Source organism: Rousettus aegyptiacus, unplaced genomic scaffold, assembly GCF_014176215.1.
Source record: "Rousettus aegyptiacus isolate mRouAeg1 unplaced genomic scaffold, mRouAeg1.p scaffold_m13_p_1, whole genome shotgun sequence".
Lineage (NCBI taxonomy): Eukaryota > Metazoa > Chordata > Mammalia > Chiroptera > Pteropodidae > Rousettus > Rousettus aegyptiacus.
This window is the reverse complement of record NW_023416284.1, coordinates 33,890,427-33,906,961: the sequence shown is the minus strand read 5'-3', so window position 1 is coordinate 33,906,961 and position 16,535 is coordinate 33,890,427. Positions and strand designations below refer to the sequence as shown.

General features: G+C 39.3%; 2 pseudogenes; one reads left to right on the top strand and one right to left on the bottom strand.

Moving 5' to 3' along the window:
• The window catches only part of LOC107497901, a 34,055-nt pseudogene that overhangs the window by 2,755 nt on the left and 14,765 nt on the right, over positions 1 to 16,535 (top strand).
• LOC118606769 lies at positions 3,665 to 3,783 on the bottom strand (annotated as a pseudogene).

Genomic DNA, 16,535 nt, shown 5'->3' with positions numbered 1-16,535 from the left:
TTACATCCATTTTACAGGTGAGGACAGTGGGACATAGAGTTATTGAGTGGCTTGCCCAGGATCATACAGCCAGTAAACAGCTGAACCAGAATTAGAATCTATGTCTTTTTCTCCATATTCATTCCATCCCAGCTGCAAGTTATATTTACATTGTCCATATGTAAATAAACATCTTGGATGTGGCACAGGCAATATCATCACTACCTAAATCAGTTTTAACTTTTATTAGGATCACCAGGCATTAGGCAGATTCTACTTAGCTTCAAATGTCAAAACATAGGTCATCAGGGAGAACCGGGAGCAAAGGCAGTTTTTGACTCCTAAGAGCATGTCCAATTGCGAAGCACTTTGTCTACATTCTACACCCAGTGTCAAACTACATGCTTTAGATCATCAGCTAAAATTAAACATGTTGAAGATATATCTGCTCTTATTTTCACATTCCTTGGTGACTGGCCTCTTGTGGAACGAGGCAGCAGCTGAAGCAGAGCAGAAAATGAGGATTAGACTCAGAATCAGAAGGTAGAGACAGTGTTAACCATTTAACAACGTAAGCTCATCAAGGACAGGAACTGGGACTAATTCATTCTGCCACTTAGAATATCAATAAATGTTACACTAAAAAGTTGATTTTTCGAAGATCATTCTGGCAGCAAAATTATGAACAAATCAGAGAGGGGCAAGACTAAAGGCAAGAAAAAAACTAAGAGACTTTTTAAAACTAAGCAAATAGAGTACAAACTAGGATAATGACTGCAGGGATGAACAGTGGGAATAATACTGTAGTGTATGTTTATTAACATTTTAGAGTTAAGATTTTAAAACTCACTAAACAATGGAATTGAATAAGGAGGGAATAAGGGGAGACTGAGACAATACCAACAACTTGTGTAACTGAATGACTGTTTAGTAATCAAGTTTTTTTTAAAAGGAAGAACAAAAAGAGCTTGTGTTTTTCAAAATGAAGTTTTCTTTCTTTACACAGCTGTTTAGAAATGTGACTTTTTTCCTAGAAAAAAATGATTTCCAACTTTTCCACAGCCAAGATCGTAGGTGCAAATTGCTTCAAAATGCATTCTGTTGTTGGTTTCCTATCTTCTCTTCCTAAACTTTCCACCAACTGCTTTTTCTTATTGCTGTTATTGTTGTCATATTTCTTAATTGGCAGTTGTTGGGCATCAAATAAAACAACATTTACAACAAACATATTGCCTTCTTAGAGAAAAGACAGAAACCTACAAAAACTTGACTGTACTTTGCTGGGTATAGAGGAAACAGAAAATTAAGCTTAAATATGGAAAAGCAAAATGAGACATAGCCTATTTTGTCCACAAATTCCAGTTCTTTCCCACCCTTTCAAACCCTAGCTAGAGAACAAGAAAGTGAAACATCAAGTTTAGGAGAATGTGCCTATGATTTTGAGGCAGAAGGGAGCTGGGGAAGGGAGAGAAAATATTTTAGGAGCTCTAGGCTCTGTAAGTGTTCGAAGGAGAGAGAAGAGGAATGCACTCATCTTTTGCTCTCCCCTTACAATGTCCCCAGTGGAGACCCACAACCCAGCTATCCCAGGCTTTATATATTTGAAAAACATCCTTTTTCCACCAGATAAAATGGACTCGTCATTCTCTTGTGCTCCACCTGTACTCTGAACAAATTGTTACCAAAGTCTGGGACACCTTATTGTGTTTACTGGTTCAGAGAGTCTGGATGCCCCCTTGACAGTGGGTTCTTTGAGGACATGGTCACAAGTGCATCTTCAAAATTAGCACATGCTCAAACTTAGTCTGATATGGACAGTATGGAAGAGTGGAAATAGCATGGGCAATCTGGGTAAAAGAATGAGGGGAAGCTGGTTTACTGGAAATACAATTTTTATTTATATTTTGTATTTACTTGGGTTGGCTTAGAGGAGCTAATGGAGGTTACATTCAGAAACCGGAGAGAGTTTTTAATTTCAGAGGTAGAAAAGTTCAGGTGATAGAAGGTTGAGAAGATAGCCATCGGAGTGGAGAGCTGAAGTGTATGGAGAGGTATAGATCACAGGACCTAGAAGTCAAAGAATTGTGAGGCTGCCGTGCTAGATACTTCACTTACATGCAAGTTGAAGTTACCCATTTGATGGCAGGGGTTGGAGTTGAAAGGAAAGTTATGGGAGAAGTGCCACAACCTCAGTGAAGGAACTTGGTAAATGGCAACAGTGACAAAAGTAGACTCTTCTGTGATTCCCAAACTTTCCCAAGGGCCCAAGCAGGAGACTAAATTGAGTTTTGTAAATTTTTTGGATTTTATAAATTATTTGTGGATAATAGTTACCTATATTATCTCTTCACGTGACCAGCATGTATATTCTCCAGTTGCTGCAGCAAAATAGTGTCAAGAACTTCTAGAAATCAATCATTAAGGAAGTAATCAGATTTATATTCAAGGATGTTGTTTGGACTAGTGAAACCCTGGAAACAATCTAAATGTCCAACAATCTGGAAAAGGTTAAATGCAGCCATTTAAAAAAAAATTTAATGGCTGATGTACAGCCATTAAAAATTGTTTGGATAAATGAAAAAATTATGATGTCACATGATTATATATACATGTATATATAAGATGGTTAAACATTATATATAGTATGATTTTAATTTTATAAAAAATGTTCATATCTTTCCAGAAATTTATAAGGATATACAGAAAAACGTCTGTAGTCAGTTTGTAGGGTTGTGGTTGATTTTATTTTTTTCATTGTATTTCTTTTGTGTCTTCCAAATTTTCTATAAGTAACAGACATTGTGTTTACAATGAGAAAAATGCTATTTTGTGAAGGAATAAAAAATAATATAATAAAAAATACCACCAGATAATTATAGCAGCTCTGAATTTGACAGGCTTATGCTATTTATAATCATAATATGCCTGCTTTCTAAAGGAGTCGGAATAAATAAACAAGCATCCCCGTTCAAACAGTGATACACTGTCAGATCCTAATAGCCTTCTATCTTAATCAGGACCCCTGAACAATTCCTATGCCCACTTCCTCATTTTGTATCTGTCTAGGTCTCCATGTGAACTGACACAGCCACATTTCAACTTTGCAAACTTAGAGATAAGTCACACCACCATAAATTTGCAGCATATTCATTCACTCCTTTTTTCATGGAAGTAGCCTTTACCGAGTAGCAGTTCTGTGTCACGCCCTGAACCAGTTGCTGAGAATAGAGATCAGTCACGGATGGTTCCTGCAGCTCAGACTCTGTCAGACAGCACAATGTGTTGCTGCCCAGGGCGATCATGCTAAACCAAAGGTGAGCGAGGGTGCTATGAGAGCGCAGAGGAAGCACCGAAGTCAGCATGTGACAGGGTGGAGTGTTTCAGTCTGCACAGGAAACAAATAGTCTTTCCTTTCTGTGTCTACTGTCACCACCTGACTCAAACCCACACCATTTCATGTTTGGATCACCACAATAGTTTGGAGTTATCAACTCCAATATTGTCCCCTTCAACGTGGCCTCTGTACTGACTGTAAGAGACATTCATATTTCTTTCTCTTTTTCTTTTTTTTTTTTTAAAGCTAGCACAGGTTATTTATTTTTATTTTTATTTATTTATCTATCTATCTATCTATCTATTTATTTATTTATTTATTTATTTATTTATTTATTTATTTGCTTGTAAGTGCCTATAGCACCTGGTCTTCCTAGGTGGTCTCCCATCCAAGTACTAACCAGCCCTGACCCTGTTTAGCTTTCAAGATCAGATGGGATCGGGTGTGTTCAGGATGGCATGGTCGTAGACTTACATTTCTAAAGAAAAGATAAAATGTAACACCTTACTTTCCAGCCTTATTTTTTGTGCCATCCTCTCCCTACCTCCAAATATGACACTAGTTTCCTAAATTCGTCTTATCATCCATCAATCTTTATTACATCTTTACTGTTTTTGCCCCCTCTGTGCTGAATGTCTTACCTCCTCTATGTCTAAAAAAATACCTACTTGTCTTTCAGGGTTCTGCTAATGTCTGTCATGTCATTTTTGAAAATTTTCTTGATTTCTTCCCGCAACTAGTTATAAATCACCATTCTCTCATTTGAATAGCTACTGCAGCACTTATAAGACTTTCTTGCATTTATTGGTTTACATGTCTGTCTGTCTTTTTCATTAAACTATAAACTCTTTAAGGACAAGAGAATAATCTTGTTCATCTCAGCATCCCAAGTACCTAGCATAGGAGTTGACAAACACTTTCTGTAAAGTGCCAAGTATTAGATATTTTAGGTTTTGCAGACCAGACATTCTCTATCACAAATATTTAACTCTGCCTATGTAGGACAAAATAGTAAATGAATGGGTATGACTGTGTTCCAATAAAACTTCATTTATAAAAACAAGCAATAGGCCAATTTGCCTTTGAACCATAGTTTTCCAACCCTAGAGTATGATGGATTTACAACAAATACCTAACAAATTCCTTCTAAATTTAGAATGAAGTGGTCAGTTGAGGCAGGATTTGTATCTTATTACATTCTGTAGCAGATGCTAATGGTTTCTTGTCCATATTTTTTTGGCATTTACTTCTATATACTGAAGGCCACTTACAGGGAATACCTGCAGTTCTTCGCCCAAAGGTTATTTTGCTTCTTTGGTTATGGCCAAAGAACATACTTGGACTATGCGGAGAGCAAGCTGGGAGTCTCAGAGATTTAATGTCACCAGAAGTAGGCTTGAACTCAATGATAGATGGCAAGTTTGTGATCTAGCTTCCTACCCCTTCACTGGGATACCCTGAATGTATCTTATACTGTCTCCCAGAGTTCCCCAGAAAAACTGAGTTCCAGTTGTCTACCATGGGAACTAGCTTGATAATGTATGTTTCTGGCTTTCTTCACTCCCCTGTCTCACTACTGTATTCCTACCCAGGTTTCCTGACACCACAGCCTAAATAAGTTATTGACATTCCAACCCAATCCAAGGCACATACACATTCACATTCTATTACCCCACAAAGTTAATTCAGAAGACCCCTGCTAAAATGTTTTTATTGCCTATAAAGAGTAATACATAAATTATTAGTATCCCCTAAAATATTGGCACAGAATAATCCAGCTATCATTCAAAAAGAGAAAAAAGGAAGAGAGGATGAGGGCTCTTAGAGACTGGAACATAGAATAGGCTCTGTATAAACCAGCTGTGTGATCTTGAGCAAAACACTTCTCAAACAAAGAGACTTTGTTCCCTGTCTGGAAAATAGAAGCAATAATCACTCCCGGGGTTTTTGTGAAGGTGAAATAAGATAAGTTATTAAAAATGTCCCAGCAGGTTCCCTCAATGGAGTTCTACGATAGTTTTCTCTCCAAGTCTAAAAAGCTTTCTCAGTCCTCATCCTTCTAGGTAATTTATTTTATTATATCTGTGTATAATATCGTTATTCCTAATACTATTTTGTTCACTGTCTTTTCCACCTGTGTATAGCATGTTTTTTCATTTATACTGCTAGCTTCCAAGGACAAGGGCTTTATCTTATATTTATTTATAATTAAGTGAAGTCATATATCTGAAAATGGCTTGCAGACTACAAAGTGCTTTGTTATCATTCACCTCATTCCATTAATATGTTTTGAGCACCTACTATATGCCAGTCATTGTGCCAGGCATTAAAAATACCCAGAGAAGTAAGATTTGGCCTCTTATTCAAGAGTTTAGTGAAGGAGACAGATTATGAGGTATATAAATAAATTACCATTCAGTGAGACATGTTGGGGTAGGGGTATAATGTAAGGACTTTGAGAGCTCTAATAATGAAACTGATTTGCCTAAGAGAGACAGCCATGCAAAACAGGATTCCAATCCCATTTGCTCCTTTTACTAGCAAAGGACCTTGGCTAACATACTTACCTTTTAAACCACACGTTCTTAATCTGGGAATTGAGAATTTCTTCCACACAAAATCAGCCTGAAGATTAAATAAGATGATAAATGCAAAGGATCCAGCATAGTGCTTCTACATAATTCGTGTTCAACACAAGAGCATTCGTTTTCTTTCTTTCTTTCTAGGGAAGGTAGGAAAGGTTTCCAACGGGTATAATAGCATTGGAGTTGAGCTTACCAACATGAAACCTTTGTTTTCTTACTCATAGAAGAGAAACTAACACCTGTAGAGTAGTCACTAGGAATAGTTACTCTCTCAGGGGTTTCTCAGAATGAAGAGGGGAAGAATATACCAAAGAGAACAGTATAGGTAAAAACACAATGGCTTGAGACTATGTATTGTGCATTTGGGAAGTGGCATGTCCTTCTTGATGTAGTGGAGTGAGAGAAACCAGTGAACCCAAGGTTCATGGAAGATGAGGCTAGAGAGGGAGACCTGGGTTGGATTGGATAACTGATTGCAAGGTTCTCCTTCTGATATCTGCTGTTTGGAGTTTAAATGTCCTGCCAGCCTTGCAGAACTGCAGATGCACTGTGTTTAGACAAAAAAAAAGTTCTCACAGATTCACAGGGTTTCAACTCTTAAATGGGTGTGTATCAATTACAAAGATCTAACCTCCTATCTAATTAATTCCCAAGACTACACAGTGATTTCCAAAACATGGTGAATAATTTATGTACTCACTTTGTAGCTTTGTAACTAAATCTGCGTAAGATTTAAAGACACATGTCAATTCATATATATATATGTATGTGTGTGTATATATATAATATATATATAATATATAAATACACCATATGGGAATGTAAAATTGATGGTTTTCAACACTCTCCTGTCTGTATAAGTAATGATAGACTGTGCTATAATGCAATTAAGTGGACCCAGGGGATGGATGCACTGATAAATAAAAAATTAAGAAGTATGTGAACCAAATGACTCATAGAAGCGTTCCTGACCCAAATTCCTGTTATAGTCAGAGTCTGTACCGTATAATTCAGCTTTCTGGTATCTGCTATGCATGTCCTCAGCTATTCCCTAGGAGGTCTGGTGAGAGAAATTTGATAGTTATCAAGTGTTTACTGGATTCTGACACTGTATGGATAATTTCACATTTACCTCTTTGAGTGCTTTTTCTGTGTCAAGCACCCTTGGTACACAGAGGAGAATAAATCACGCCTGGTTTACCCTCATGCAACTTCTAAGTATTTCAAGTGTTCCTTATAACAACCCTTCGAAACTGGAAATGAGAACTAGGTGAAGTCAGTAATTGGCCTCAGAGCCTACTTATCTGTTAGGCATATTAGGCACAATTATTGGGCCCAAGAAAATGTTTTAACATTGTCTTTTAAAAATCAGAAGAAAAAATTAATATAATAATAATTAATGTATGTATAATAATGAATTCAGCCTGCATGATATTTGTCTTTATGCCAATGCAGTCATAAATATATCTTTAAAAACTGTTTTTTTATGGAGGAAAAGGCCCATGAAAGCAAAATTGCCTTGGGTCTACAAAAGCCATAATATAGCCCTGATTGGCCCAAGATCACACTGCTGGTAAGGGACAGAACAAACAAGGTCAAGCAGGCCCTGGTAAGCCTGACATCCCTTTTGATTAGGTACATCTAGAGGATGGAAACTGCCTTTTTCTTCCTCTACCAGTGCCTGGTTCATAGGTGTAGCTCAATAAATGCTGAATTAAATTGTATTGAGTTACTCCCTCACAGTACATTATTATAGATTGAGGAAAACCCCGTGGATGCTGCAAAAATCACGTGAGCCTTTTCCATCTGGAAAATAAACCTGTAAATGAAATCTATGCATTGTATCAATTTGTAGAATTCGGGGATCAAAAGATTAAAACAGACATCTTTCTTTGCTTGTGAACAAAGGTTCTTGTCTTATACTATGTCAGATTTCTGACAAATCTCCGATGTCAGCATGATACCCTAAAAATAAATACAATTGTGTTTATAATAAAATTTTTAAATTCACCCATTCATGTAACTTTCACTCTGCTAGGAGCTGAGAATATAAAAACAAAGAAGTCACAGTGGTCACTGCCCTTGAGGAACACATGATCAATTTAAAATACTTGTTTCACAAAAAATGAACAGACTGCACAGGAATGTTACCAAAGTGGTATGGGTGATTCCAACTTATCAGAATAAAAGATAATACAATTTCTCACATTATGAGCATAACAATGGTAGAGGTTACTAGTGCTAAGAGAGCATTCCTAGTGCTCATCATGTTACACACCTTTCAAAACTCTGAACCCCACCAGTGCCTAAAGCAGTGATTCTCAACTGGGGACACTTTTGCACATACACTCCCACGGGGACTTTTGGCAATGTCTGGAGACATCTTTAATTGCCATAACTGTGAGAGGGAGTGCTATTGGCATCTAAGGAGTAAAAGACAAAAGATGCTGCTAAGCATGCTATAATATAGAAGATAGCCAAAGAATTAATCTGGCTAAAAATGTCGATGGTGCTGAAGTTAAAAAACACTGGCTAAAAGAACCAAATCCAAACTTCTGCTGGTATTCAAGACCTGGACTGATTTGGCCCTACCCACCTTTTCACTTTATCTCCTGTGCCTTGTTCTCTGGACCCTCCATCTTCTCAGGAACCCTATGCTCCAGCCCTATCAGACTATTGCAAAAATTTAAAGAGTGATTAGAAACTGAAGTCAGGTAGATTGGCTATGTTTCCAGGCTTATTTTCTGTCAATTGTGTATCCTTGAGCAAGTTATCCACTATCTCTAAAGTCAGTTCCTTCTTTGTAAAATGGCTATAACAATGGTTATTGTTATTGTGAGAACTGCATAAGATGATGCAAGTAAAGTCATTGAGCACTGTTTAGTATATCTCTCTGCTCCTGTGCTCTTGATGTTCTTACCTTTATTAGGGCACCAGATTCATGCTTCCATGCCTTGAGAATTCCTAAAGGGAAAAGATTGGGTCCTATATGCCTTTGTCTCCCCAGAACTTGGCACAGCATCCTGCCCATGGTAGGTGATCAGTAAATATTAGTTGAATTGCAATTTTGGAATTCCTTTAAGAGAAGACCACTGGGTAAAAGCGTAGAATTCTAAAGGAAGCTCTTTCTTTTGGAGGCAGCTGTGATTTTCTTTGCTGCTTCCACTTTCTCTGCTCACCTCTCAGGGTTGGAGTTCTCCAGAGTTGAGGGACTTGGCATGATTCTTAGCCAATCTCCTCTCCTTCTTAGATCTCATTTAGCTATGTGGCCTAAAATACCACTTATAGGCCCCCCAATTTATATTTAGAACTGGTACCTTTTCCAGATTATATATTTTAACTATCTACTTGATATCCTCAGTTGATTATATATCGACATCCTCAACTTAGCACACAGCAAACAAAGCGATCTTTTTAAAATGTAAATTTTATGATGTCATTCCCTTTAAGGATTTCCCATTACACCAGTTATACATCTTTCCTATGGCCCATGGGCCTTTCTAAGGTCTTAATGTCTTACCTCCTGACGTTGTCTTCCTTGCTCAATGTCCTCAAGCCACATTGGCTATCTTTCCCCTTCTCTGAGTCTTAGAACTTGATATCACCTGTGCCTGAAACATTTGCCCCCAGATCAATACATGGCTGCTCATTCAGACCTCAACCAGTGTCACCTCAAGGAGGAAGGATTATCACCAATCCCACATCCCTCATAGCCTGTAGGCCTTCTCCCATCTTTCTCTGTCATACCTTGTTTTCCTTTTTCAGAATGTATATCATTATCTGATATTTATTTGTTCCTTGATGATTTTGTTCTCCCCCACTAGAAAATTAGTCCTATGAGAGCAGGGTACCTGCCAGCCTTGCTCTCCAATGTACCTTCAGCACCTAGCCCAGTGCCTGACACATAGTAAGACCTTAGTAAATAGATATTAATAGATGAATAGTAGAATAAAGGTGTAGCGAAGGCACTGAAATGAGGAGGGCTGAGTTCTCTTGTTCCATCTCTGTGTAGCCTTGGCAAGTCACTTTGTCTCTCAAAGTCAATCTGTAAAGTGAGCATAATAACATGGAACTCACAAGACTGGTGTGAGGATTAAGTAATATAACGCATGTTATGTGCCTGGTGCAGTGCTTAGCACACTGTATGATGATCAACAAATAGTTGGTGATTTTTCCCTCTTAGAGACTCAGTTTCTTCAAAACAAGGGAAGTAATGCTGGTTGCATAGTTTTGGGTTGTAGAAGTGACATTAACTTACAAGTCTTTCCCTCCTCTGGGCCTTTGCCCATAGTATTCCTTTTGCTTCTCTCCCTTCCCCCTCCATTTCTTCCCTGCTTGGCTAACCTCAATATCACCTTCTGGAAGACTTTCCTCAGATCTCATAATAGAATAGTGCCTCTGGCCCCCTTTGGCTTTAGGTGTTTCTATTAAAATAAACAGACTTCACACTGTTATTGTTCTGCATAGGCCCAGTGGATGGAAGGAAGGATAGAGGGAGGAAAGGGAAGATGAGACAGCAAGATGATGGAAAGAAGCATGTGAGAGTACTTTGAAACCCCCTACACCAACATTGAGCAGGCTTACCGGCCCCCAGAGGCCAGCCTCAGCTGGCCTGCCCCTCCACTACTCCCAAGGGACCCTGCCCTGTAGCTCCCTCAACACTCCAGCACTCTCAGCCCATGGCCCCCAAACATTGGCTGGGGTCCTTATTATGCCCAAGGCCTCAAATGAGAGGCAGTCAAGTGTCTGGTACAGGTGATCTCAGCCCTTGCCCCAGGATCCAGGCAGTGGCTGTCAATAAGGTGGGGGATCTGGCCAGGCTAGTGACTCTTGAGGCTGGGCTTAGGAATGCTGGGCTCTGAGAGGTGAAGGAGCTGCTGCTGCTATTGCTGCTGCTGGGCACCTGCACCCTGGGGATGCAGGTGTAGCGCTGGGTCTACTTGTAGGAGGAGTTTGAAGAATGGGGTAAGAGGTCAAGCTGGAGGTAGGGAGTTGCGGGGTGGTGGAAGGCAGGGGTGGGGTAGGGGTAAGAGGTATAGGGCCCTACCTGCTCCTTGTCACCCGCTTCAGCAGTCTACACTTCAAATGCCTGCTCGACCCTTCCTAGCTGTGTGACCCTGGGTGAGTTAGCTTACCCCACCTGCATTTCAATTTCCTTCTCTATAAAACAAGGGCAACAATATCCATCTTGCAAAATTGTTCTCAGAATTAAATGAGGTAAGCTGTGTAAAGCATTGTCCCTAGTCTATAGTAGGTGTGGGGAGAGGATGTTATGTGTGTGTCAGTGGAGGGACATAGAAGAGGGGCAGACAGGCAATATATTTAGGAGTTTTGACGGAAAAGTGGGGCACAGGGAGACTTCAGCTTTACCGATTGGCTTTGGGGAAATCTTTTAACAAGGCGCATGCCTTTTCCAAGGGTAGGTTTGTGTCCCCATTTCCTGATTGACCTCAGCCATTTTTTGCGGTGAGCCCTGTGAGGCTAAGCTTCTGACTGCCAGCTCCTGGACCCACCACCCTACCTCCTCCGGTGGCTTAACTCACACCACAACTCCTCTCAGAAGGCAGAGAACACGCACAGACCTGCAGTCACTTCCCCAAGAACTCAACTCTTCTTGCCCAATGTGACAGGAGAGAAATGCTTAAGGCTGTCATCAACAAATATTTCTGAATTATTCCTTGGAATCAAAGAAAGGGGAACTTTAAGTCCCAAGCCCAAAAGAGTTGATAAGGCCAAAATTATGAACAAAATCCAGTACCATATGTGAAGAAAAGGCTGCTCTGCATGACACTGCCCCCTCCAGGAAGCCTTGCCTAGGTCTCTCCCAGGACCCATGGCCTCTGTGCTTCATGTCAGCTCTGCTCACACCATGGTCGTCTATTTGCCTGATTCTCCTTTGTGTTTCCAGCATCATAGTCAGTGTCTGGCTTAGAGAATTGCCTGGTAAAGGAATCTTGAATAATTGAACTGAATTTCACAGACATACACACATATACAAATCACACCCCCCAAAAATTACACCCCATGAAGAAATTGATGATCCAAGGACTGCTCCTGCAGTAAGACTTAGAGACATGTAATTGTTGAAGTCAAGTGCCTTTCTTAAAGAAACCAACCCAAAATGTAGTTTTTATACTGGAAGGAGAGAGGTCAGAGAGATGTGCTCAGGGGGTGATGCTGCTCACTGGCTGCAGAGGATTGGCTAGTAGGATCACCAGGGTTCTGAGGCTTATCTTCAATTCAGAAGATCTAGAAACCTAGTACTGTTGGATACTCAGAGCTAGGAGGATTTAGGTACTGAATTGTTCTACCCAACTCATGAAGGCTGGTTATAAAACAGACGTCCATAAATTCGTGAGCATCTCAGACTTAATGTATCTAAAGCAAACACTTGTGTTTGTAAAACAAACTCCAGACTTGCTCTCCCTCTGGTCTTTTCCATCTTACTAAGTGGCTTAAACATTCATCTGATTGTTTAGGTCAAAAACCTCCTAGGGGTCACCTTTGATTCCTTTATTTTCTCCTGCTTTATAGAATCCATAGGGAAGTCCAATTGACTCTAACTTCCAAATATATTCTAAGCATGATATTTTTACCTCCCAAACTGTTACTCACACTAGTCCAAGCCACCATCTCTCTCATCTGGACTACTGCAGTCACTTGAATGGCTTCTCTGCTTCAGTTTATGCTTTCCCCTAATCTCTTCTCATATAAATTTCAGAATGATTCTTTTGAAATGTAAATCTGATTATATCATTCTGGGAGTTAGAAACCTCCACTGCCCTTCTGTTAGATTTAAATAACAGCCAGCCTATTAACCATGACCTACAAGAGCCTCCGTGATCTAATCCCTGCCTACCTCTCCAATCTTATCTCCTGCTTCTTCATTACATTCCGGTCACATTGGCTTTCTTTCTGTTTCTCAGGTACTCCAAGCTCAATCCCATTGTCCTTGCTGTGACTTCCGCCTGGAATATTCTTCTCTTAGATCTTCACATGGTTTACTCCTTCTCATTATCCAGGTTTCTGCTTCAAAGTCCCCTTGGAGGGGCTTTTCTTGTTTGCCCTATCAGAAATTAAATTTCCTCATATATAGTTATATTCTATCTCTTTATAAGAATTAATTTTTTAAAAATAAACCTTTGATATATAATCTACATATAATAAAATGCATCTTTTAAAGTGTATTGTTCACTAAATGTTGAAAAATGTATACGCCTGTGTGACCACCACTACAATTAAAATATAGAACATTTCCATGACCCCTAAGAGATCCCTTGTGAACCTTTGCATGCTTAATTTCTTAGAATACCTTTCATTATATAAGTTTCTTGTTTGTATGATTATTCATTGTCTCTCCTCATTGATTAGCTTCCTGAGAACACAGTGCTTCTCTGTTGAGTTCATTGCTCTATCTGCAGCCCCTAGAAGAGTGCATAGAACAGACACTAGGTGCTTGAAAAATATTTTTTTGGATGAGTGAATGAATTGCCCTGAGAAATGACCCTTTCCAGAGATCAGAATGCTCATATTTAACCAAATTTGGCCAAGAAAACCAAATCCAATGAGTCAGAACTTAATCGATCTTTGTTTAATGCCCATTGTGTACCAGTCGATTTTTTTCTTCACACATTATTTACTGACTCTCTCAGCAGTTCTATCAGGAAGATGCTACTATTTCTTTTTCACTGATGAAGAAACTGAGGTTCAGAGACGTTGAGTGACTTACTCAAGGTTACACAGCTAATGTAAAAGTGGCTGACAGTAAACACACAATACAATGTATATATATGCTTTACTATTGAATTGTATGCCTGAAACTTACTGCATTTCATTATTCAGTGTCACCATAATAAAAAAAAAAAAAAAGTGGTTTGGAAACCAAGTAAGACAAAGTGTGGAAAGCATTCATTGCATTTCATAGTTATGAGACCATTTGATGACTCAGTGGAGTGATGATGGTGGAAGGCTGACTATAGTAGGTTAAAGGGTGGATAATGACCTAGGAATTGAATAGAACAGGTATAGGCTACATTTTGGAGAATTCTAGCTGGGAGAGAAAGTAGAATAGATCTCAAGTAGGTAAATTGGGATACAAAGTAAATGTGGAAGGTTTGGTGAAAATTTTATAGAAAGGCAAATGGGCAAGAGATTTGAAAGAATGAGCAATGTGAGGAATCCACACCTGTTTCAACTTTACAATGCTTGCACTTGGTATAATGCTTGACATGTAGAAAATGCTCAGTTAAAGTTTGTGGAAAGAAGGAAGGAGGAAGAGAAAAAGGAACGACTATGAGAGTTACCCAGGAAGAAGCCAGTTGACTGAAAGGAAATGGAGAGGAACAAAGAACAGGTGTACTTCAAGTAATGGAATGTGAGAATTGGAGGATAGGAGGCCACAGTCACAGGGAGGGGAGTCTGAGTTTGTGATTTCAGAAGTGATGCAGTTTCTGATGATTATAAGGCCCAAGGTGTGAATGTAAGGATAGATGGCTAAACTCGAGTGAAGGTAAAAGTCAGTGGAGATGAGGGTGTGTTATTAATGATTGGAAACATTTGAATACAAGCTTAGATATGCAACAGTAGGGACCCAATAAGGTATGATACATCCACAGAATGTTTGGGAAGTTTATAACCTCATGGGGAAATGTTTATGATCTAAGCTTAGATAGAAGAGGTACCAAATTATATATAAAATACAAACTGTTACTATGTAAAATATATTTGTGCATAGAAAAAAGGAATGGAAGAAAATATACCAAAGTGTAAATGATAAATAATAGAATTTCAGATGCCCTTATTCTTTATTTTTTAATTTGTTTTCTACAATGAACTCGTATTACTCTTTTAATAAAAACTGTTAAAAATTAAGAGAACCGTTCTGTCTTCCCTTTTCCTGTTGGAACTGAATTTCTTCCTTTTGAACTATAGTTTTTACAGTTAAACTATATCTGATGCCTTAAGTAACCTTTGTTAAGCACAGTATTGCTCACTGGGGATGATGCTCTCCGTACACTTCAACTCTCACTTCAATTCTGCAAAGTAGTTATTATTTTTTTCCAGTCTACAGACAGTATAACTGAAGCTCAGAGAAGCTGGATAATTTGTCTGAGGTCACACAGCTATTCAGTGACAAAACTAAGATTCGAACCCAGAACTGTATAACAGCAAACGGATTTTCTTGCATTATTCCTGCTTCCCACTCCACTGCCTCCCATGTGTCCAGTTAGTTGAAATCTTTTTAGCTCATATTTTAAGTATTACTTAGCAACCTCAAGGAAGGTAAATTTTAGATTCTTTGAATGTCAGAACTAAAAAGGTCCTGACAGCTCACTTAGCCCCAAATAACCTCCTTCTCCCCATTCACAGATGAGAAAACTGAGGTCCAGAGAGAGATTATGACATGGCAGAGTCATTAACTATGGCTATGACTATGACATGCCAGAGTTATGGCAGAGCTTGATTCAGTTTCCTTTCTTTCCACCGTTTTCCCAGACTAGTCTAGGCCACAGAACAGCTCAGCAAATAGCGTGTGTATCAGGTCTTCAAAATCCAGCCCTTTCATTGTATAGCTAGGAGAACTGAGATCCAGCGAGGAGAGGTGGTTTTCCAAAGTCACACAGTGAGTCAGTGACAGAGATGTTTGTTGAACCCAAGTCTCTTACCTCCATAAAGGATGCATTGACCACTGCTGCAAGCTGCCAAGCATCAGGTGACCAGTAGGTGATAATATCAGTGGCCTCAGGGACTACATAAGCTTTTGGATTCCCAGACCATGTATGGGTTACTCATATTCATTGAAAATGGTAGACAAAATGTTGGCACTTGAAGAGCTAAGCTTTAGTTTATCTATAACCTACATTAAATTATGTGGGAATATTTGTTGATTGAACTGGAGAATCATTGAATTAGTGATATAAATAGGTATGAAGGAAGAGCTACTGATGATGGCAGTGGTCACAGTAAAAGTACAAAATCAGGCAGAAGAAACTGAAATCCAGATGAGGAGCTGAATGATGCAGAAGCTACAAGGTAGTGTGTGTGTGTGTGTGTGTGTGTGTGTGTGTGTGTGTGTGTGTGTGTGTGAATGTTAATTCTGTCAGCTCTCAGACTTGACCATGAAAACTTGGCTGCAGAGACATTCTGAGACAAAGGGCCTCTGTGCCCAGTTGGCTCAGACCCACTGAGGACAGCCCAGCAGGGCCAAGGAACAGCCTGCTGTTCAGGCCGCAGACTGATAAGCAATTGGGACCATCTGTGGATCATGGATACTCAGACATGCTGAGCCTGGGGAAGAATCACCCTGGACAGATGCCCAAACCAAAGAGGCCCAATCCAGCTGGACTTTCCAGGTCTCAAGTCCAAACCGATGGCAAGGATCTCTCCAGAGGCTACAGGGAAGTGGAGGCAAGAGCAGTGGCCGTTGTTAACATACAGGGGGAAAAAATGGCTGGATTGAAATGTATCAAAATGTTGATATGGTCAACATTTATGGGTGTTTTTACTGCTTATTTACTTCTTCTGGGATTTCTATATTTTCTATAATAAATGATTTTACTTTTAAAAGTCAAGAAACATAAAATAAGCAGACACTATTTGCCAGTCTCATTAGACTACGTTCCTTGGATCTGTAAATA